At 50.1% G+C, this 20950-nt stretch overlaps 13 non-coding genes across 13 annotated transcripts; 5 read left to right on the forward strand and 8 right to left on the reverse strand.

Moving 5' to 3' along the window:
• Positions 1-1131: 1131 nt before the first annotated feature.
• TRNAC-GCA (transfer RNA cysteine (anticodon GCA)) lies at positions 1132-1202 on the reverse strand. Its single transcript has one exon. It is a non-coding gene; the product is annotated as a tRNA-Cys (tRNA).
• Positions 1203-1362: 160 nt separating this feature from the next.
• Positions 1363-1433, reverse strand: TRNAG-GCC (transfer RNA glycine (anticodon GCC)). The gene has a single exon. It is a non-coding gene; the product is annotated as a tRNA-Gly (tRNA).
• Positions 1434-2294: 861 nt separating this feature from the next.
• Positions 2295-2365, reverse strand: TRNAG-GCC (transfer RNA glycine (anticodon GCC)). The gene has a single exon. It is a non-coding gene; the product is annotated as a tRNA-Gly (tRNA).
• Positions 2366-2760: 395 nt separating this feature from the next.
• TRNAG-GCC (transfer RNA glycine (anticodon GCC)) lies at positions 2761-2831 on the reverse strand. The gene has a single exon. It is a non-coding gene; the product is annotated as a tRNA-Gly (tRNA).
• A 1093-nt stretch (positions 2832-3924) lies between these two features.
• On the reverse strand, positions 3925-3995 carry TRNAG-GCC (transfer RNA glycine (anticodon GCC)). Its single transcript has one exon. It is a non-coding gene; the product is annotated as a tRNA-Gly (tRNA).
• A 2720-nt stretch (positions 3996-6715) lies between these two features.
• TRNAG-GCC (transfer RNA glycine (anticodon GCC)) lies at positions 6716-6786 on the reverse strand. The gene has a single exon. It is a non-coding gene; the product is annotated as a tRNA-Gly (tRNA).
• A 394-nt stretch (positions 6787-7180) lies between these two features.
• On the reverse strand, positions 7181-7251 carry TRNAG-GCC (transfer RNA glycine (anticodon GCC)). The gene has a single exon. It is a non-coding gene; the product is annotated as a tRNA-Gly (tRNA).
• A 1562-nt stretch (positions 7252-8813) lies between these two features.
• TRNAG-GCC (transfer RNA glycine (anticodon GCC)) lies at positions 8814-8884 on the reverse strand. Its single transcript has one exon. It is a non-coding gene; the product is annotated as a tRNA-Gly (tRNA).
• A 4907-nt stretch (positions 8885-13791) lies between these two features.
• TRNAG-GCC (transfer RNA glycine (anticodon GCC)) lies at positions 13792-13862 on the forward strand. Its single transcript has one exon. It is a non-coding gene; the product is annotated as a tRNA-Gly (tRNA).
• A 394-nt stretch (positions 13863-14256) lies between these two features.
• TRNAG-GCC (transfer RNA glycine (anticodon GCC)) lies at positions 14257-14327 on the forward strand. The gene has a single exon. It is a non-coding gene; the product is annotated as a tRNA-Gly (tRNA).
• Positions 14328-17049: 2722 nt separating this feature from the next.
• Positions 17050-17119, forward strand: TRNAG-GCC (transfer RNA glycine (anticodon GCC)). The gene has a single exon. It is a non-coding gene; the product is annotated as a tRNA-Gly (tRNA).
• A 1091-nt stretch (positions 17120-18210) lies between these two features.
• On the forward strand, positions 18211-18281 carry TRNAG-GCC (transfer RNA glycine (anticodon GCC)). Its single transcript has one exon. It is a non-coding gene; the product is annotated as a tRNA-Gly (tRNA).
• Positions 18282-18676: 395 nt separating this feature from the next.
• On the forward strand, positions 18677-18746 carry TRNAG-GCC (transfer RNA glycine (anticodon GCC)). Its single transcript has one exon. It is a non-coding gene; the product is annotated as a tRNA-Gly (tRNA).
• Positions 18747-20950: the final 2204 nt, after the last annotated feature.

A 20950-nucleotide genomic window follows, 5' to 3' on the forward strand; every position in this document is an offset into this window, starting at 1 on the left:
GTGGCAGGCGAGTATTCTACAACTGAACCACCGACGCGCTTGTCTCTCCGTAGATACAGCGTCGTACAGTGAAACTGTACTGACACAAGGCTATGACATACAACGGAGTGGATGAGCGAGTGCTGTAAGAGTCAAATAAAACTAATCAGTATGATGTGCACGCTCCAGTGGTTCACTTTGAAGCAAATAAAAAGTCAACTGCGTCGGCCGGGAATCGAATCCGGTTCACCCTCGTGGCAGGCGAGTATTGTACAACTGAACCACCGACGCGCTTGTCTCTCCGTAGATACAGCGTCGTACAGTGAAACTGTACTTACACAAGGCTATGACATACAACGGAGTGGATGAGCGAGTGCTGTAAGAGTCAAATAAAACTAATCAGTATGATGTGCACGCTCCAGTGGTTCACTTTGAAGCAAATAAAAAGTCAACTGCGTCGGCCGGGAATCGAATCCGGGCCACCCGCGTGGCAGGCCAGTATTCTACCACTGAACCACCGACGCGCTTGTCTCTCCGTAGATACAGCGTCGTACAGTGAAACTGTACTGACACAAGGCTATGACATACAACGGAGTGGATGAGCGAGTGCTGTAAGAGTAAAATAAAACTAATCGGTATGATGTGCACGCTCCAGTGGTTCACTTTGAAGCAAATAAAAAGTCAACTGCGCCGGCCGGGAATCGAACCCGGGCAACCCGCGAGGCAGGCGAGTATTCTACCACTGAACCACCGACGCGCTTGTCTCTCCGTAGATACAGCGTCGTACAGTGAAACTGTACTGACACAAGGCTATGACATACAACGGAGTGGATGAGCGAGTGCTGTAAGAGTCAAATAAAACTAATCAGTATGATGTGCACGCTCCAGTGGTTCACTTTGAAGCAAATAAAAAGTCAACTGCGTCGGCCGGGAATCGAATCCGGGCCACCCGCGTGGCAGGCGAGTATTCTACCACTGAACCACCGACGCGCTTGTCTCTCCGTAGATACAGCGTCGTACAGTGAAACTGTACTGACACGAGGCTATGACATACAACGGAGTGGATGAGCGAGTGCTGTAAGAGTCAAATAAAACTAATCAGTATGATGTGCACGCTCCAGTGGTTCACTTTGAAGCAAATAAAAAGTCAACTGCTTCGGCCGGGAATCGAATCCGGGCCACCCGCGTTGCAGGCGAGTATTCTGCCACTGAACCACCGACGCGCCTGTCTCTCCGTAGATACAGCGTCGTACAGTGAAACTGTACTGACACAAGGCTATGACATACAACGGAGTGGATGAGCGAGTGCTGTAAGAGTCAAATAATACTAATCAGTATGATGTGCACGCTCCAGTGGTTCACTTTGAAGCAAATAAAGTCAACTGCGTCGGCCGGGAATCGAACCCGGGCCACCCGCGTGGCAGGCGAGTATTCTACCACTGAACCACCAACGCGCTTGTCTCTCCGTAGATACAGCGTCGTACAGTGAAACTGTACTGACACAAGGCTATGACATACAACGGAGTGGATGAGCGAGTGCTGTAAGAGTCAAATAAAACTAATCAGTATGATGTGCACGCTCCAGTGGTTCACTTTGAAGCAAATAAAAAGTCAACTGCGTCGGCCGGGAATCGAATCCGGTTCACCCGCGTGGCAGGCGAGTATTCTACAACTGAACCACCGACGCGCTTGTCTCTCCGTAGATACAGCGTCGTACAGTGAAACTGTACTTACACAAGGCTATGACATACAACGGAGTGGATGAGCGAGTGCTGTAAGAGTCAAAGAAAACTAATCAGTATGATGTGCACGCTCCAGTGGTTCACTTTGAAGCAAATAAAAAGTCAACTGCGTCGGCCGGGAATCGAGCCCGGGCCACCCGCGTGGCAGGCCAGTATTCTACCACTGAACCACCGACGCGCTTGTCTCTCCGTAGATACAGCGTCGTACAGTGAAACTGTACTGACACAAGGCTATGACATACAACGGAGTGGATGAGCGAGTGCTGTAAGAGTCAAATAAAACTAATCAGTATGATGTGCACGCTCCAGTGGTTTACTTTGAAGCAAATAAAAAGTAAACTGCGTCGGCCGGGAATCGAATCCGGGCCACCCGCGTGGCAGGCGAGTATTCTACAACTGAACCACTGACGCGCTTGTCTCTCCGTAGATACAGCGTCGTACAGTGAAACTGTACTGACACAAGGCTATGACAGAGAACGGAGTGGATGAGCGAGTGCTGTAAGAGTCAAATAAAACTAATCAGTATAATGTGCACGCTCCAGTGGTTCACTTTGAAGCAAATAAAAAGTCAACTGCGTCGGCCGGGAATCGAACCCGGGCCACCCGCGTGGCAGGCGAGTATTCTACCACTGAACCACCGACGCGCTTGTCTCTCCGTAGATACAGCGTCGTACAGGGAAACTGTACTGACACAAGGCTATGACATACAACGGAGTGGATGAGCGAGTGCTGTAAGAGTCAAATAAAACTAATCAGTATGATGTGCACGCTCCAGTGGTTCACTTTGAAGCAAATAAAAAGTCAACTGCGTCGGCCGGGAATCGAATCCGGGCCACCCGCGTGGCAGGCGAGTATTCTACAACTGAACCACCGACGCGCTTGTCTCTCCGTAGATACAGCGTCGTACAGTGAAACTGTACTGACACAAGGCTATGACATACAACGGAGTGGATGAGCGAGTGCTGTAAGAGTCAAATAAAACTAATCAGTATGATGTGCACGCTCCAGTGGTTCACTTTGAAGCAAATAAAAAGTCAACTGCGTCGGCCGGGAATCGAACCCGGGCCACCCGCGTGGCAGGCGAGTATTCTACCGCTGAACCACCGACGCGCTTGTCTCTCCGTAGATACAGCGTCGTACAGTGAAACTGTACTGACACAAGGCTATGACATACAACGGAGTGGATGAGCGAGTGCTGTAAGAGTCAAATAAAACTAATCAGTATGATGTGCACGCTCCAGTGGTTCACTTTGAAGCAAATAAAAAGTCAACTGCGTCGGCCGGGAATCGAATCCGGGCCACCCGCGTGGCAAGCGAGTATTCTACCACTGAACCACCGACGCGCTTGTCTCTCCGTAGATACAGCGTCGTACAGTGAAACTGTACTGACACAAGGCTATGACATACAACGGAGTGGATGAGCGAGTGCTGTAAGAGTCAAATAAAACTAATCAGTATGATGTGCACGCTCCAGTGGTTCACTTTGAAGCAAATAAAAAGTCAACTGCGTCGGCCGGGAATCGAATCCGGGCCACCCGCGTGGCAGGCGAGTATTCTACCACTGAACCACCGACGCGCTTGTCTCTCCGTAGATACAGCGTAGTACAGTGAAACTGTACTGACACAAGGCTATGACAGACAACGGAGTGGATGAGCGAGTGCTGTAAGAGTCAAATAAAACTAATCAGTATGATGTGCACGCTCCAGTGGTTCACTTTGAAGCAAATAAAAAGTCAACTGCGTCGGCCGGGAATCGAATCCGGGCCACCCGCGTGGCAGGCGAGTATTCTACCACTGAACCACCGACGCGCTTGTCTCTCCGTAGATACAGCGTCGTACAGTGAAACTGTACTGACACAAGGCTATGACATACAACGGAGTGGATGAGCGAGTGCTGTAAGAGTCAAATAAAACTAATCAGTATGATGTGCACGCTCCAGTGGTTCACTTTGAAGCAAATAAAAAGTCAATTGCGTCGGCCGGGAATCGAATCCGGGCCACCCGCGTGGCAGGCGAGTATTCTACAACTGAACCACCGACGCGCTTGTCTCTCCGTAGATACAGCGTCGTACAGTGAAACTGTACTGACACAAGGCTATGACATACAACGGAGCGGATGAGCGAGTGCTGTAAGAGTCAAATAAAACTAATCAGTATGATGTGCACGCTCCAGTGGTTCACTTTGAAGAAATAAAAAGTCAACTGCGTCGGCCGGGAATCGAACCCGGGCCACCCGCGTGGCAGGCGAGTATTCTACCACTGAACCACCGACGCGCTTGTCTCTCCGTAGATACAGCGTCGTACAGTGAAACTGTACTGACACAAGGCTATGACATACAACGTAGTGGATGAGCGAGTGCTGTAAGAGTCAAATAAAACTAATCAGTATGATGTGCACGCTCCAGTGGTTCACTTTGAAGCAAATAAAAAGTCAATTGCGTCGGCCAGGAATCGAATCCGGGCCACCCGCGTGGCAGGCGAGTATTCTACCACTGAACCACCGACGTGCTTGTCTCTCCGTAGATACAGCGTCGTACAGTGAAACTGTACTGACACAAGGCTATGACAGACAACGGAGTGGATGAGCGAGTGCTGTAAGAGTCAAATAAAACTAATCAGTATGATGTGCACGCTGCAGTGGTTCACTTTGAAGCAAATAAAAAGTCAACTGCGTCGGCCGGGAATCGAATCCGGGCCACCCGCGTGGCAGGCGAGTATTCTACCACTGAACCACCGACGCGCTTGTCTCTCCGTAGATACAGCGTCGTACAGTGAAACTGTACTGACACAAGGCTATGACAGACAACGCAGTGGATGAGCGAGTGCTGTAAGAGTCAAATAAAACTAATCAGTATGATGTGCACGCTCCAGTGGTTCACTTTGAAGCAAATAAAAAGTCAACTGCGTCGGCCGGGAATCGAATCCGGTTCACCCTCGTGGCAGGCGAGTATTCTACCGCTGAACCACCGACGCGCTTGTCTCTCCGTAGATACAGCGTCGTACAGTGAAACTGTACTGACACAAGGCTATGACAGACAACGGAGTGGATGAGCGAGTGCTGTAAGAGTCAAATAAAACTAATCAGTATGATGTGCACGCTCCAGTGGTTCACTTTGAAGCAAATAAAAAGTCACTGCGTCGGCCGGGAATCGAATCCGGGCCACCGCGTGGCAGGCGAGTATTCTACCACTGAACCACCGACGCGCTTGTCTCTCCGTAGATACAGCGTCGTACAGTGAAACTGTACTGACACAAGGCTATGACAGACAACGGAGTGGATGAGCGAGTGCTGTAAGAGTCAAATAAAACTAATCAGTATGATGTGCACGCTCCAGTGGTTCACTTTGAAGCAAATAAAAAGTCAACTGCGTCGGCCGGGAATCGAATCCCGGGCCACCCGCGTGGCAGGCGAGTATTCTACCACTGAACCACCGACGCGCTTGTCTCTCCGTAGATACAGCGTCGTACAGTGAAACTGTACTGACACAAGGCTATGACATACAACGGAGTGGATGAGCGAGTGCTGTAAGGAGTCAAATAAAACTAATCAGTATAATGTGCACGCTCCAGTGGTTCACTTTGAAGCAAATAAAAAGTCAACTGCGTCGGCCGGGAATCGAATCCGGGCCACCCGCGCGGCAAGCGAGTATTCTGCCACTGAACCACCGACGCGCCTGTCTCTCCGTAGATACAGCGTCGTACAGTGAAACTGTACTGACACAAGGCTATGACATACAACGGAGTGGATGAGCGAGTGCTGTAAGAGTCAATAAAACTAATCAGTATGATGTGCACGCTCCAGTGGTTCACTTTGAAGCAAATAAAAAGTCAACTGCTTCGGCCGGGAATCGAACCCGGGCCACCCGCGTGGCAGGCGAGTATTCTACCACTGAACCACCGACGCGCTTGTCTCTCCGTAGATACAGCGTCGTACAGTGAAACTGTACTGACACACAGGCTATGACATACAACGGAGTGGATGAGCGAGTGCTGTAAGAGTCAAATAAAACTAATCAGTATGATGTGCACGCTCCAGTGGTTCACTTTGAAGCAAATAAAAAGTCAACTGCGTCGGCCGGAATCGAATCCGGGCCACCCGCGTGCAGGCGAGTATTCTACAACTGAACCACCGACGCGCTTGTCTCTCCGTAGATACAGCGTCGTACAGTGAAACTGTACTGACACAAGGCTATGACATACAACGGAGTGGATGAGCGAGTGCTGTAAGAGTCAAATAAAACTAATCAGTATGATGTGCACGCTCCAGTGGTTCACTTTGAAGCAAATAAAAGTCAACTGCGTCGGCCGGGAATCGAATCCGGGCCACCCGCGTGGCAGGCGAGTATTCTACCACTGAACCACCGACGCGCTTGTCTCTCCGTAGATACAGCGTCGTACAGTGAAACTGTACTGACACAAGGCTATGACAGACAACGGAGTGGATGAGCGAGTGCTGTAAGAGTCAAATAAAACTAATCAGTATGATGTGCACGCTCCAGTGGTTCACTTTGAAGCAAATAAAAAGTCAACTGCGTCGGCCGGGAATCGAATCCGGGCACCCGCGTGGCAGGCGAGTATTCTACCACTGAACCACCGACGCGCTTGTCTCTCCGTAGATACAGCGTCGTACAGTGAAACTGTACTGACACAAGGCTATGACATACAACGAGTGGATGAGCGAGTGCTGTAAGAGTCAAATAAAACTAATCAGTATAATGTGCACGCTCCAGTGGTTCACTTTGAAGCAAATAAAAAGTCAACTGCGTCGGCCGGGAATCGAATCCGGGCCACCCGCGCGGCAAGCGAGTATTCTGCCACTGAACCACCGACGCGCCTGTCTCTCCGTAGATACAGCGTCGTACAGTGAAACTGTACTGACACAAGGCTATGACATACAACGGAGTGGATGAGCGAGTGCTGTAAGAGTCAAATAAAACTAATCAGTATGATGTGCACGCTCCAGTGGTTCACTTTGAAGCAAATAAAAAGTCAACTGCGTCGGCCGGGAATCGAACCCGGGCCACCCGCGTGGCAGGCGAGTATTCTACCACTGAACCACCGACGCGCTTGTCTCTCCGTAGATACAGCGTCGTACAGGGAAACTGTACTGACACAAGGCTATGACATACAACGGAGTGGATGAGCGAGTGCTGTAAGAGTCAAATAAAACTAATCAGTATGATGTGCACGCTCCAGTGGTTCACTTTGAAGCAAATAAAAAGTCAACTGCGTCGGCCGGGAATCGAATCCGGGCACCCGCGTGGCAGGCGAGTATTCTACAACTGAACCACCGACGCGCTTGTCTCTCCGTAGATACAGCATCGTACAGTGAAACTGTACTGACACAAGGCTATGACATACAACGGAGTGGATGAGCGAGTGCTGTAAGAGTCAAATAAAACTAATCAGTATGATGTGCACGCTCCAGTGGTTCACTTTGAAGCAAATAAAAAGTCAACTGCGTCGGCCGGGAATCGAACCCGGGCCACCCGCGTGGCAGGCGAGTATTCTACCGCTGAACCACCGACGCGCTTGTCTCTCCGTAGATACAGCGTCGTACAGTGAAACTGTACTGACACAAGGCTATGACATACAACGGAGTGGATGAGCGAGTGCTGTAAGAGTCAAATAAAACTAATCAGTATGATGTGCACGCTCCAGTGGTTCACTTTGAAGCAAATAAAAAGTCAACTGCGTCGGCCGGAATCGAATCCGGGCCACCCGCGTGGCAAGCGAGTATTCTACCACTGAACCACCGACGCGCTTGTCTCTCCGTAGATACAGCGTCGTACAGTGAAACTGTACTGACACAAGGCTATGACATACAACGGAGTGGATGAGCGAGTGCTGTAAGAGTCAAATAAAACTAATCAGTATGATGTGCACGCTCCAGTGGTTCACTTTGAAGCAAATAAAAAGTCAACTGCGTCGGCCGGGAATCGAATCCGGGCCACCCGCGCGGCAAGCGAGTATTCTGCCACTGAACCACCGACGCGCCTGTCTCTCCGTAGATACAGCGTCGTACAGTGAAACAGTACTGACACAAGGCTATGACATACAACGGAGTGGATGAGCGAGTGCTGTAAGAGTCAAATAAAACTAATCAGTATGATGTGCACGCTCCAGTGGTTCACTTTGAAGCAAATAAAAAGTCAACTGCTTCGCCGGGAATCGAACCCGGGCCACCCGCGTGGCAGGCGAGTATTCTACCACTGAACCACCGACGCGCTTGTCTCTCCGTAGATACAGCGTCGTACAGTGAAACCTGTACTGACACAAGGGCTGTGACATACAACGGAGTGGATGAGCGAGTGCTGTAAGAGTCAAATAAAACTAATCAGTATGATGTGCACGCTCCAGTGGTTCACTTTGAAGCAAATAAAAAGTCAACTGCGTCGGCCGGGAATCGAATCCGGGCCACCCGCGTGGCAGGCGAGTATTCTACAACTGAACCACCGACGCGCTTGTCTCTCCGTAGATACAGCGTCGTACAGTGAAACTGTACTGACACAAGGCTATGACATACAACGGAGTGGATGAGCGAGTGCTGTAAGAGTCAAATAAAACTTAATCAGTATGATGTGCACGCTCCAGTGGTTCACTTTGAAGCAAATAAAAAGTCAACTGCGTCGGCCGGGAATCGAATCCGGTTCACCCTCGTGGCAGGTCGAGTATTGTACAACTGAACCACCGACGCGCTTGTCTCTCCGTAGATACAGCGTCGTACAGTGAAACTGTACTTACACAAGGCTATGACATACAACGGAGTGGATGAGCGAGTGCTGTAAGAGTCAAATAAAACTAATCAGTATGATGTGCACGCTCCAGTGTTCACTTTGAAGCAAATAAAAAGTCAACTGCGTCGGCCGGGAATCGAATCCGGGCCACCCGCGTGGCAGGCCAGTATTCTACCACTGAACCACCGACGCGCTTGTCTCTCCGTAGATACAGCGTCGTACAGTGAAACTGTACTGACACAAGGATATGACATACAACGGAGTGGATGAGCGAGTGCTGTAAGAGTCAAATAAAACTAATCAGTATGATGCGCACGCTCCAGTGGTTCACTTTGAAGCAAATAAAAAAGTCAACTGCGTCGGCCGGGAATCGAACCCGGGCCACCCGCGTGGCAGGCGAGTATTCTACCACTGAACCACCGACGCGCTTGTCTCTCCGTAGATACAGCGTCGTACAGTGAAACTGTACTGACACAAGGCTATGACATACAACGGAGTGGATGAGCGAGTGCTGTAAGAGTCAAATAAAACTAATCAGTATGATGTGCACGCTCCAGTGGTTCACTTTGAAGCAATAAAAAAGTCAACTGCGTCGGCCGGGAATCGAATCCGGGCCACCCGCGTGGCAGGCGAGTATTCTACCACTGAACCACCGACGCGCTTGTCTCTCCGTAGATACAGCGTAGTACAGTGAAACTGTACTGACACAAGGCTATGACAGACAACGGAGTGGATGAGCGAGTGCTGTAAGAGTCAAATAAAACTAATCAGTATGATGTGCACGCTCCAGTGGTTCACTTTGAAGCAAATAAAAAGTCAACTGCGTCGGCCGGGAATCGAATCCGGGCCACCCGCGTGGCAGGCGAGTATTCTACCACTGAACCACCGACGCGCTTGTCTCTCCGTAGATACAGCGTCGTACAGTGAAACTGTACTGACACAAGGCTATGACATACAACGGAGTGGATGAGCGAGTGCTGTAAGAGTCAAATAAAACTAATCAGTATGATGTGCACGCTCCAGTGGTTCACTTTGAAGCAAATAAAAAGTCAATTGCGTCGGCGGGAATCGAATCCGGGCCACCCGCGTGGCAGGCGAGTATTCTACAACTGAACCACCGACGCGCTTGTCTCTCCGTAGATACAGCGTCGTACAGTGAAACTGTACTGACACAAGGCTATGACATACAACGGAGCGGATGAGCGAGTGCTGTAAGAGTCAAATAAAACTAATCAGTATGATGTGCACGCTCCAGTGGTTCACTTTGAAGAAATAAAAAGTCAACTGCGTCGGCCGGAATCGAACCCGGGCCACCCGCGTGGCAGGCGAGTATTCTACCACTGAACCACCGACGCGCTTGTCTCTCCGTAGATACAGCGTCGTACAGTGAAACTGTACTGACACAAGGCTATGACATACAACGTAGTGGATGAGCGAGTGCTGTAAGAGTCAAATAAAACTAATCAGTATGATGTGCACGCTCCAGTGGTTCACTTTGAAGCAAATAAAAAGTCAATTGCGTCGGCCAGGAATCGAATCCGGGCCACCCGCGTGGCAGGCGAGTATTCTACCACTGAACCACCGACGTGCTTGTCTCTCCGTAGATACAGCGTCGTACAGTGAAACTGTACTGACACAAGGCTATGACAGACAACGGAGTGGATGAGCGAGTGCTGTAAGAGTCAAATAAAACTAATCAGTATGATGTGCACGCTGCAGTGGTTCACTTTGAAGCAAATAAAAAGTCAACTGCGTCGGCCGGGAATCGAATCCGGGCCACCCGCGTGGCAGGCGAGTATTCTACCACTGAACCACCGACGCGCTTGTCTCTCCGTAGATACAGCGTCGTACAGTGAAACTGTACTGACACAAGGCTATGACAGACAACGCAGTGGATGAGCGAGTGCTGTAAGAGTCAAATAAAACTAATCAGTATGATGTGCACGCTCCAGTGGTTCACTTTGAAGCAAATAAAAAGTCAACTGCGTCGGCCGGGAATCGAATCCGGTTCACCCTCGTGGCAGGCGAGTATTGTACAACTGAACCACCGACGCGCTTGTATCTACGTAGATACAAGCGCGTCGGTGGTTCAGTTGTACAATACTCGCCTGCCACGAGGGTGAACCGGATTCGATTCCCGGCCGACGCAGTTGACTTTTTATTTGCTTCAAAGTGAACCACTGGAGCGTGCACATCATACTGATTAGTTTTATTTGACTCTTACAGCACTCGCTCATCCACTGCGTTGTCTGTCATAGCCTTGTGTCAGTACAGTTTCACTGTACGACGCTGTATCTACGGAGAGACAAGCGCGTCGGTGGTTCAGTGGTAGAATACTCGCCTGCCACGCGGGTGGCCCGGATTCGATTCCCGGCCGACGCAGTTGACTTTTTATTTGCTTCAAAGTGAACCACTGCAGCGTGCACATCATACTGATTAGTTTTATTTGACTCTTACAGCACTCGCTCATCCACTCCGTTGTCTGTCATAGCCTTGTGTCAGTACAGTTTCACTGTACGACGCTGTATCTACGGAGAGACAAGCACGTCGGTGGTTCAGTGGTAGAATACTCGCCTGCCACGCGGGTGGCCCGGATTCGATTCCTGGCCGACGCAATTGACTTTTTATTTGCTTCAAAGTGAACCACTGGAGCGTGCACATCATACTGATTAGTTTTATTTGACTCTTACAGCACTCGCCTCATCCACTACGTTGTATGTCATAGCCTTGTGTCAGTACAGTTTCACTGTACGACGCTGTATCTACGGAGAGACAAGCGCGTCGTGGTTCAGTGGTAGAATACTCGCCTGCCACGCGGGTGGCCCGGGTTCGATTCCCGGCCGACGCAGTTGACTTTTTATTTCTTCAAAGTGAACCACTGGAGCGTGCACATCATACTGATTAGTTTTATTTGACTCTTACAGCACTCGCTCATCCGCTCCGTTGTATGTCATAGCCTTGTGTCAGTACAGTTTCACTGTACGACGCTGTATCTACGGAGAGACAAGCGCGTCGGTGGTTCAGTTGTAGAATACTCGCCTGCCACGCGGGTGGCCCGGATTCGATTCCCGGCCGACGCAATTGACTTTTTATTTGCTTCAAAGTGAACCACTGGAGCGTGCACATCATACTGATTAGTTTTATTTGACTCTTACAGCACTCGCTCATCCACTCCGTTGTATGTCATAGCCTTGTGTCAGTACAGTTTCACTGTACGACGCTGTATCTACGGAGAGACAAGCGCGTCGGTGGTTCAGTGGTAGAATACTCGCCTGCCACGCGGGTGGCCCGGATTCGATTCCCGGCCGACGCAGTTGACTTTTTATTTGCTTCAAAGTGAACCACTGGAGCGTGCACATCATACTGATTAGTTTTATTTGACTCTTACAGCACTCGCTCATCCACTCCGTTGTCTGTCATAGCCTTGTGTCAGTACAGTTTCACTGTACTACGCTGTATCTACGGAGAGACAAGCGCGTCGGTGGTTCAGTGGTAGAATACTCGCCTGCCACGCGGGTGGCCCGGATTCGATTCCCGGCCGACGCAGTTGACTTTTTATTTGCTTCAAAGTGAACCACTGGAGCGTGCACATCATACTGATTAGTTTTATTTGACTCTTACAGCACTCGCTCATCCACTCCGTTGTATGTCATAGCCTTGTGTCAGTACAGTTTCACTGTACGACGCTGTATCTACGGAGAGACAAGCGCGTCGGTGGTTCAGTGGTAGAATACTCGCCTGCACGCGGGTGGCCCGGGTTCGATTCCCGGCCGACGCAGTTGACTTTTTATTTGCTTCAAAGTGAACCACTGGAGCGTGCGCATCATACTGATTAGTTTTATTTGACTCTTACAGCACTCGCTCATCCACTCGTTGTATGTCATATCCTTGTGTCAGTACAGTTTCACTGTACGACGCTGTATCTACGGAGAGACAAGCGCGTCGGTGGTTCAGTGGTAGAATACTGGCCTGCCACGCGGGTGGCCCGGATTCGATTCCCGGCCGACGCAGTTGACTTTTTATTTGCTTCAAAGTGAACCACTGGAGCGTGCACATCATACTGATTAGTTTTATTTGACTCTTACAGCACTCGCTCATCCACTCGTTGTATGTCATAGCCTTGTGTAAGTACAGTTTCACTGTACGACGCTGTATCTACGGAGAGACAAGCGCGTCGGTGGTTCAGTTGTACAATACTCGCCTGCCACGAGGGTGAACCGGATTCGATTCCGGCCGACGCAGTTGACTTTTTATTTGCTTCAAAGTGAACCACTGGAGCGTGCACATCATACTGATTAGTTTTATTTGACTCTTACAGCACTCGCTCATCCACTCCGTTGTATGTCATAGCCTTGTGTCAGTACAGTTTCACTGTACGACGCTGTATCTACGGAGAGACAAGCGCGTCGGTGGTTCAGTTGTAGAATACTCGCCTGCCACGCGGGTGGCCCGGATTCGATTCCCGGCCGACGCAGTTGACTTTTATTTGCTTCAAAGTGAACCACTGGAGCGTGCACATCATACTGATTAGTTTTATTGACTCTTACAGCACTCGCTCATCCACTCCGTTGTATGTCACAGCCTTGTGTCAGTACAGTTTCACTGTACGACGCTGTATCTACGGAGAGACAAGCGCGTCGGTGGTTCAGTGGTAGAATACTCGCCTGCCACGCGGGTGGCCCGGGTTCGATTCCCGGCCGAAGCAGTTGACTTTTTATTTGCTTCAAAGTGAACCACTGGAGCGTGCACATCATACTGATTAGTTTTATTTGACTCTTACAGCACTCGCTCATCCACTCCGTTGTATGTCATAGCCTTGTGTCAGTACTGTTTCACTGTACGACGCTGTATCTACGGAGAGACAGGCGCGTCGGTGGTTCAGTGGCAGAATACTCGCTTGCCGCGCGGGTGGCCCGGATTCGATTCCCGGCCGACGCAGTTGACTTTTTATTTGCTTCAAAGTGAACCACTGGAGCGTGCACATCATACTGATTAGTTTTATTTGACTCTTACAGCACTCGCTCATCCACTCCGTTGTATGTCATAGCCTTGTGTCAGTACAGTTTCACTGTACGACGCTGTATCTACGGAGAGACAAGCGCGTCGGTGGTTCAGTGGTAGAATACTCGCTTGCCACGCGGGTGGCCCGGATTCGATTCCCGGCCGACGCAGTTGACTTTTTATTTGCTTCAAAGTGAACCACTGGAGCGTGCACATCATACTGATTAGTTTTATTTGACTCTTACAGCACTCGCTCATCCACTCCGTTGTATGTCATAGCCTTGTGTCAGTACAGTTTCACTGTACGACGCTGTATCTACGGAGAGACAAGCGCGTCGGTGGTTCAGCGGTAGAATACTCGCCTGCCACGCGGGTGGCCCGGGTTCGATTCCCGGCCGACGCAGTTGACTTTTTATTTGCTTCAAGTGAACCACTGGAGCGTGCACATCATACTGATTAGTTTTATTTGACTCTTACAGCACTCGCTCATCCACTCCGTTGTATGTCATAGCCTTGTGTCAGTACAGTTTCACTGTACGATGCTGTATCTACGGAGAGACAAGCGCGTCGGTGGTTCAGTTGTAGAATACTCGCCTGCCACGCGGGTGGCCCGGATTCGATTCCCGGCCGACGCAGTTGACTTTTTATTTGCTTCAAAGTGAACCACTGGAGCGTGCACATCATACTGATTAGTTTTATTTGACTCTTACAGCACTCGCTCATCCACTCCGTTGTATGTCATAGCCTTGTGTCAGTACAGTTTCCCTGTACGACGCTGTATCTACGGAGAGACAAGCGCGTCGGTGGTTCAGTGGTAGAATACTCGCCTGCCACGCGGGTGGCCCGGGTTCGATTCCCGGCCGACGCAGTTGACTTTTTATTTGCTTCAAAGTGAACCACTGGAGCGTGCACATCATACTGATTAGTTTTATTTGACTCTTACAGCACTCGCTCATCCACTCCGTTGTATGTCATAGCCTTGTGTCAGTACAGTTTCACTGTACGACGCTGTATCTACGGAGAGACAGGCGCGTCGGTGGTTCAGTGGCAGAATACTCGCTTGCCGCGCGGGTGGCCCGGATTCGATTCCCGGCCGACGCAGTTGACTTTTTATTTGCTTCAAAGTGAACCACTGGAGCGTGCACATTATACTGATTAGTTTTATTTGACTCTTACAGCACTCGCTCATCCACTCCGTTGTATGTCATAGCCTTGTGTCAGTACAGTTTCACTGTACGACGCTGTATCTACGGAGAGACAAGCGCGTCGGTGGTTCAGTGGTAGAATACTCGCCTGCCACGCGGGTGGCCCGGATTCGATTCCCGGCCGACGCAGTTGACTTTTTATTTGCTTCAAAGTGAACACTGGAGCGTGCACATCATACTGATTAGTTTTATTTGACTCTTACAGCACTCGCTCATCCACTCCGTTGTCTGTCATAGCCTTGTGTCAGTACAGTTTCACTGTACGACGCTGTATCTACGGAGAGACAAGCGCGTCGGTGGTTCAGTGGTAGAATACTCGCCTGCCACGCGGGTGGCCCGGATTCGATTCCCGGCCGACGCAGTTGACTTTTTATTTGCTTCAAAGTGAACCACTGGAGCGTGCACATCATACTGATTAGTTTTATTTGACTCTTACAGCACTCGCTCATCCACTCCGTTGTATGTCATAGCCTTGTGTCAGTACAGTTTCACTGTACGACGCTGTATCTACGGAGAGACAAGCGCGTCGGTGGTTCAGTTGTAGAATACTCGCCTGCCACGCGGGTGGCCCCGGATTCGATTCCCGGCCGACGCAGTTGACTTTTTATTTGCTTCAAAGTGAACCACTGGAGCGTGCACATCATACTGATTAGTTTTATTTGACTCTTACAGCACTCGCTCATCCACTCCGTTGTATGTCATAGCCTTGTGTCAGTACAGTTTCACTGTACGACGCTGTATCTACGGAGAGACAAGCGCGTCGGTGGTTCAGTGGTAGAATACTCGCCTGCCACGCGGGTGGCCCGGGTTCGATCCCGGCCGAAGCAGTTGACTTTTTATTTGCTTCAAAGTGAACCACTGGAGCGTGCACATCATACTGATTAGTTTTATTTGACTCTTACAGCACTCGCTCATCCACTCCGTTGTATGTCATAGCCTTGTGTCAGTACAGTTTCACTGTACGACGCTGTATCTACGGAGAGACAGGCGCGTCGGTGGTTCAGTGGCAGAATACTCGCTTGCCGCGCGGGTGGCCCGGATTCGATTCCCGGCCGACGCAGTTGACTTTTTATTTGCTTCAAAGTGAACCACTGGAGCGTGCACATTATACTGATTAGTTTTATTTGACTCTTACAGCACTCGCTCATCCACTCCGTTGTATGTCATAGCCTTGTGTCAGTACAGTTTCACTGTACGACGCTGTATCTACGGAGAGACAAGCGCGTCGGTGGTTCAGTGGTAGAATACTCGCCTGCCACGCGGGTGGCCCGGATTCGATTCCGGCCGACGCAGTTGACTTTTTATTTGCTTCAAAGTGAACCACTGGAGCGTGCACATCATACTGATTAGTTTTATTTGACTCTTACAGCACTCGCTCATCCACTCCGTTGTCTGTCATAGCCTTGTGTCAGTACAGTTTCACTGTACGACGCTGTATCTACGGAGAGACAAGCGCGTCGGTGGTTCAGTGGTAGAATACTCGCCTGCCACGCGGGTGGCCCGGATTCGATTCCCGGCCGACGCAGTTGACTTTTTATTTGCTTCAAAGTGAACCACTGGAGCGTGCACATCATACTGATTAGTTTTTATTTGACTCTTACAGCACTCGCTCATCCACTCCGTTGTCTGTCATAGCCTTGTGTCAGTACAGTTTCACTGTACGACGCTGTATCTACGGAGAGACAAGCGCGTCGGTGGTTCAGCGGTAGAATACTCGCCTGCCACGAGGGTGAACCGGATTCGATTCCCGGCCGACGCAGTTGACTTTTTATTTGCTTCAAAGTGAACCACTGGAGCGTGCACATCATACTGATTAGTTTTATTTGACTCTTACAGCACTCGCTCATCCACTGCGTTGTCTGTCATAGCCTTGTGTCAGTACAGTTTCACTGTACGACGCTGTATCTACGGAGAGACAAGCGCGTCGGTGGTTCAGTGGTAGAATACTCGCCTGCACGCGGGTGGCCCGGATTCGATTCCCGGCCGACGCAGTTGACTTTTTATTTGCTTCAAAGTGAACCACTGCAGCGTGCACATCATACTGATTAGTTTTATTTGACTCTTACAGCACTCGCTCATCCACTCCGTTGTCTGTCATAGCCTTGTGTCAGTACAGTTTCACTGTACGACGCTGTATCTACGGAGAGACAAGCACGTCGGTGGTTCAGTGGTAGAATACTCGCCTGCCACGCGGGTGGCCGGATTCGATTCCTGGCCGACGCAATTGACTTTTTATTTGCTTCAAAGTGAACCACTGGAGCGTGCACATCATACTGATTAGTTTTATTTGACTCTTACAGCACTCGCTCATCCACTACGTTGTATGTCATAGCCTTGTGTCAGTACAGTTTCACTGTACGACGCTGTATCTACGGAGAGACAAGCGCGTCGGTGGTTCAGTGGTAGAATACTCGCCTGCCACGCGGGTGCCCGGGTTCGATTCCCGGCCGACGCAGTTGACTTTTTATTTCTTCAAAGTGAACCACTGGAGCGTGCACATCATACTGATTAGTTTTATTTGACTCTTACAGCACTCGCTCATCCGCTCCGTTGTATGTCATAGCCTTGTGTCAGTACAGTTTCACTGTACGACGCTGTATCTACGGAGAGACAAGCGCGTCGGTGGTTCAGTTGTAGAATACTCGCCTGCCACGCGGGTGGCCCGGATTCGATTCCCGGCCGACGCAATTGACTTTTTATTTGCTTCAAGTGAACCACTGGAGCGTGCACATCATACTGATTAGTTTTATTTGACTCTTACAGCACTCGCTCATCCACTCCGTTGTATGTCATAGCCTTGTGTCAGTACAGTTTCACTGTACGACGCTGTATCTACGGAGAGACAAGCGCGTCGGTGGTTCAGTGGTAGAATACTCGCCTGCCACGCGGGTGGCCCGGATTCGATTCCCGGCCGACGCAGTTGACTTTTTATTTGCTTCAAAGTGAACCACTGGAGCGTGCACATCATACTGATTAGTTTTATTTGACTCTTACAGCACTCGCTCATCCACTCCGTTGTCTGTCATAGCCTTGTGTCAGTACAGTTTCACTGTACTACGCTGTATCTACGGAGAGACAAGCGCGTCGGTGTTCAGTGGTAGAATACTCGCCTGCCACGCGGGTGGCCCGGATTCGATTCCCGGCCGACGCAGTTGACTTTTTATTTGCTTCAAAGTGAACCACTGGAGCGTGCACATCATACTGATTAGTTTTATTTGACTCTTACAGCACTCGCTCATCCACTCCGTTGTATGTCATAGCCTTGTGTCAGTACAGTTTCACTGTACGACGCTGTATCTACGGAGAGACAAGCGCGTCGGTGGTTCAGTGGTAGAATACTCGCTTGCCACGCGGGTGGCCCGGATTCGATTCCCGGCCGACGCAGTTGACTTTTAATTTGCTTCAAAGTGAACCACTGGAGCGTGCACATCATACTGATTAGTTTTATTTGACTCTTACAGCACTCGCTCATCCACTCCGTTGTATGTCATAGCCTTGTGTCAGTACAGTTTCACTGTACGACGCTGTATCTACGGAGAGACAAGCGCGTCGGTGGTTCAGCGGTAGAATACTCGCCTGCCACGCGGGTGGCCCGGGTTCGATTCCCGGCCGACGCAGTTGACTTTTTATTTGCTTCAAAGTGAACCACTGGAGCGTGCACATCATACTGATTAGTTTTATTTGACTCTTACAGCACTCGCTCATCCACTCCGTTGTATGTCATAGCCTTGTGTCAGTACAGTTTCACTGTACGACGCTGTATCTACGGAGAGACAAGCGCGTCGGTGGTTCAGTTGTAGAATACTCGCCTGCCACGCGGGTGGCCCGGATTCGATTCCCGGCCGACGCAGTTGACTTTTTATTTGCTTCAAAGTGAACCACTGGAGCGTGCACATCATACTGATTAGTTTTATTTGACTCTTACAGCACTCGCTCATCCACTCCGTTGTATGTCATAGCCTTGTGTCAGTACAGTTTCCCTGTACGACGCTGTATCTACGGAGAGACAAGCGCGTCGGTGGTTCAGTGGTAGAATACTCGCCTGCCACGCGGGTGCCCGGGTTCGATTCCCGGCCGACGCAGTTGACTTTTTATTTGCTTCAAAGTGAACCACTGGAGCGTGCACATTATACTGATTAGTTTTATTTGACTCTTACAGCACTCGCTCATCCACTCCGTTCTCTGTCATAGCCTTGTGTCAGTACAGTTTCACTGTACGACGCTGTATCTACGGAGAGACAAGCGCGTCAGTGGTTCAGTTGTAGAATACTCGCCTGCCACGCGGGTGGCCCGGATTCGATTCCCGGCCGACGCAGTTTACTTTTTATTTGCTTCAAAGTAAACCACTGGAGCGTGCACATCATACTGATTAGTTTTATTTGACTCTTACAGCACTCGCTCATCCACTCCGTTGTATGTCATAGCCTTGTGTCAGTACAGTTTCACTGTACGACGCTGTATCTACGGAGAGACAAGCGCGTCGGTGGTTTCAGTGGTAGAATACTGGCCTGCCACGCGGGTGGCCCGGGCTCGATTCCCGGCCGACGCAGTTGACTTTTTATTTGCTTCAAAGTGAACCACTGGAGCGTGCACATCATACTGATTAGTTTTCTTTGACTCTTACAGCACTCGCTCATCCACTCCGTTGTATGTCATAGCCTTGTGTAAGTACAGTTTCACTGTACGACGCTGTATCTACGGAGAGACAAGCGCGTCGGTGGTTCAGTTGTAGAATACTCGCCTGCCACGCGGGTGAACCGGATTCGATTCCCGGCCGACGCAGTTGACTTTTTATTTGCTTCAAAGTGAACCACTGGAGCGTGCACATCATACTGATTAGTTTTATTTGACTCTTACAGCACTCGGCTCATCCACTCCGTTGTATGTCATAGCCTTGTGTCAGTACAGTTTCACTGTACGACGCTGTATCTACGGAGAGACAAGCGCGTTGGTGGTTCAGTGGTAGAATACTCGCCTGCCACGCGGGTGGCCCGGGTTCGATTCCGGCCGACGCAGTTGACTTTATTTGCTTCAAAGTGAACCACTGGAGCGTGCACCATCATACTGATTAGTATTATTTGACTCTTACAGCACTCGCTCATCCACTCCGTTGTATGTCATAGCCTTGTGTCAGTACAGTTTCACTGTACGACGCTGTATTACGGAGAGACAGGCGCGTCGGTGGTTCAGTGGCAGAATACTCGCCTGCAACGCGGGTGGCCCGGATTCGATTCCCGCCGAAGCAGTTGACTTTTTATTTGCTTCAAAGTGAACCACTGGAGCGTGCACATCATACTGATTAGTTTTATTTGACTCTTACAGCACTCGCTCCATCCACTCCGTTGTATGTCATAGCCTCGTGTCAGTACAGTTTCACTGTACGACGCTGTATCTACGGAGAGACAAGCGCGTCGGTGGTTCAGTGGTAGAATACTCGCCTGCCACGCGGGTGGCCCGGATTCGATTCCCGGCCGACGCAGTTGACTTTTTATTTGCTTCAAAGTGAACCACTGGAGCGTGCACATCATACTGATTAGTTTTATTTGACTCTTACAGCACTCGCTCATCCACTCCGTTGTATGTCATAGCCTTGTGTCAGTACAGTTTCACTGTACGACGCTGTATCTACGGAGAGACAAGCGCGTCGGTGGTCAGTGGTAGAATACTCGCCTGCCTCGCGGGTTGCCCGGGTTCGATTCCCGGCCGGCGCAGTTGACTTTTTATTTGCTTCAAGTGAACCACTGGAGCGTGCACATCATACCGATTAGTTTTATTTTACTCTTACAGCACTCGCTCATCCACTCGTTGTATGTCATAGCCTTGTGTCAGTACAGTTTCACTGTACGACGCTGTATCTACGGAGAGACAGCGCGTCGGTGGTTCAGTGGTAGAATACTGGCCTGCCACGCGGGTGGCCCGGATTCGATTCCCGGCCGACGCAGTTGACTTTTTATTTGCTTCAAAGTGAACCACTGGAGCGTGCACATCATACTGATTAGTTTTATTTGACTCTTACAGCACTCGCTCATCCACTCCGTTGTATGTCATAGCCTTGTGTAAGTACAGTTTCACTGTACGACGCTGTATCTACGGAGAGACAAGCGCGTCGGTGGTTCAGTTGTACAATACTCGCCTGCCACGAGGGTGAACCGGATTCGATTCCCGGCCGACGCAGTTGACTTTTTATTTGCTTCAAAGTGAACCACTGGAGGCGTGCACATCATACTGATTAGTTTTATTTGACTCTTACAGCACTCGCTCATCCACTCCGTTGTATGTCATAGCC

This window comes from Amblyomma maculatum, chromosome 4 (assembly GCF_055883805.1).
Source record: "Amblyomma maculatum isolate TAMU_Amacu chromosome 4, ASM5588380v1, whole genome shotgun sequence".
Taxonomy (NCBI): Eukaryota; Metazoa; Arthropoda; class Arachnida; order Ixodida; family Ixodidae; genus Amblyomma; species Amblyomma maculatum.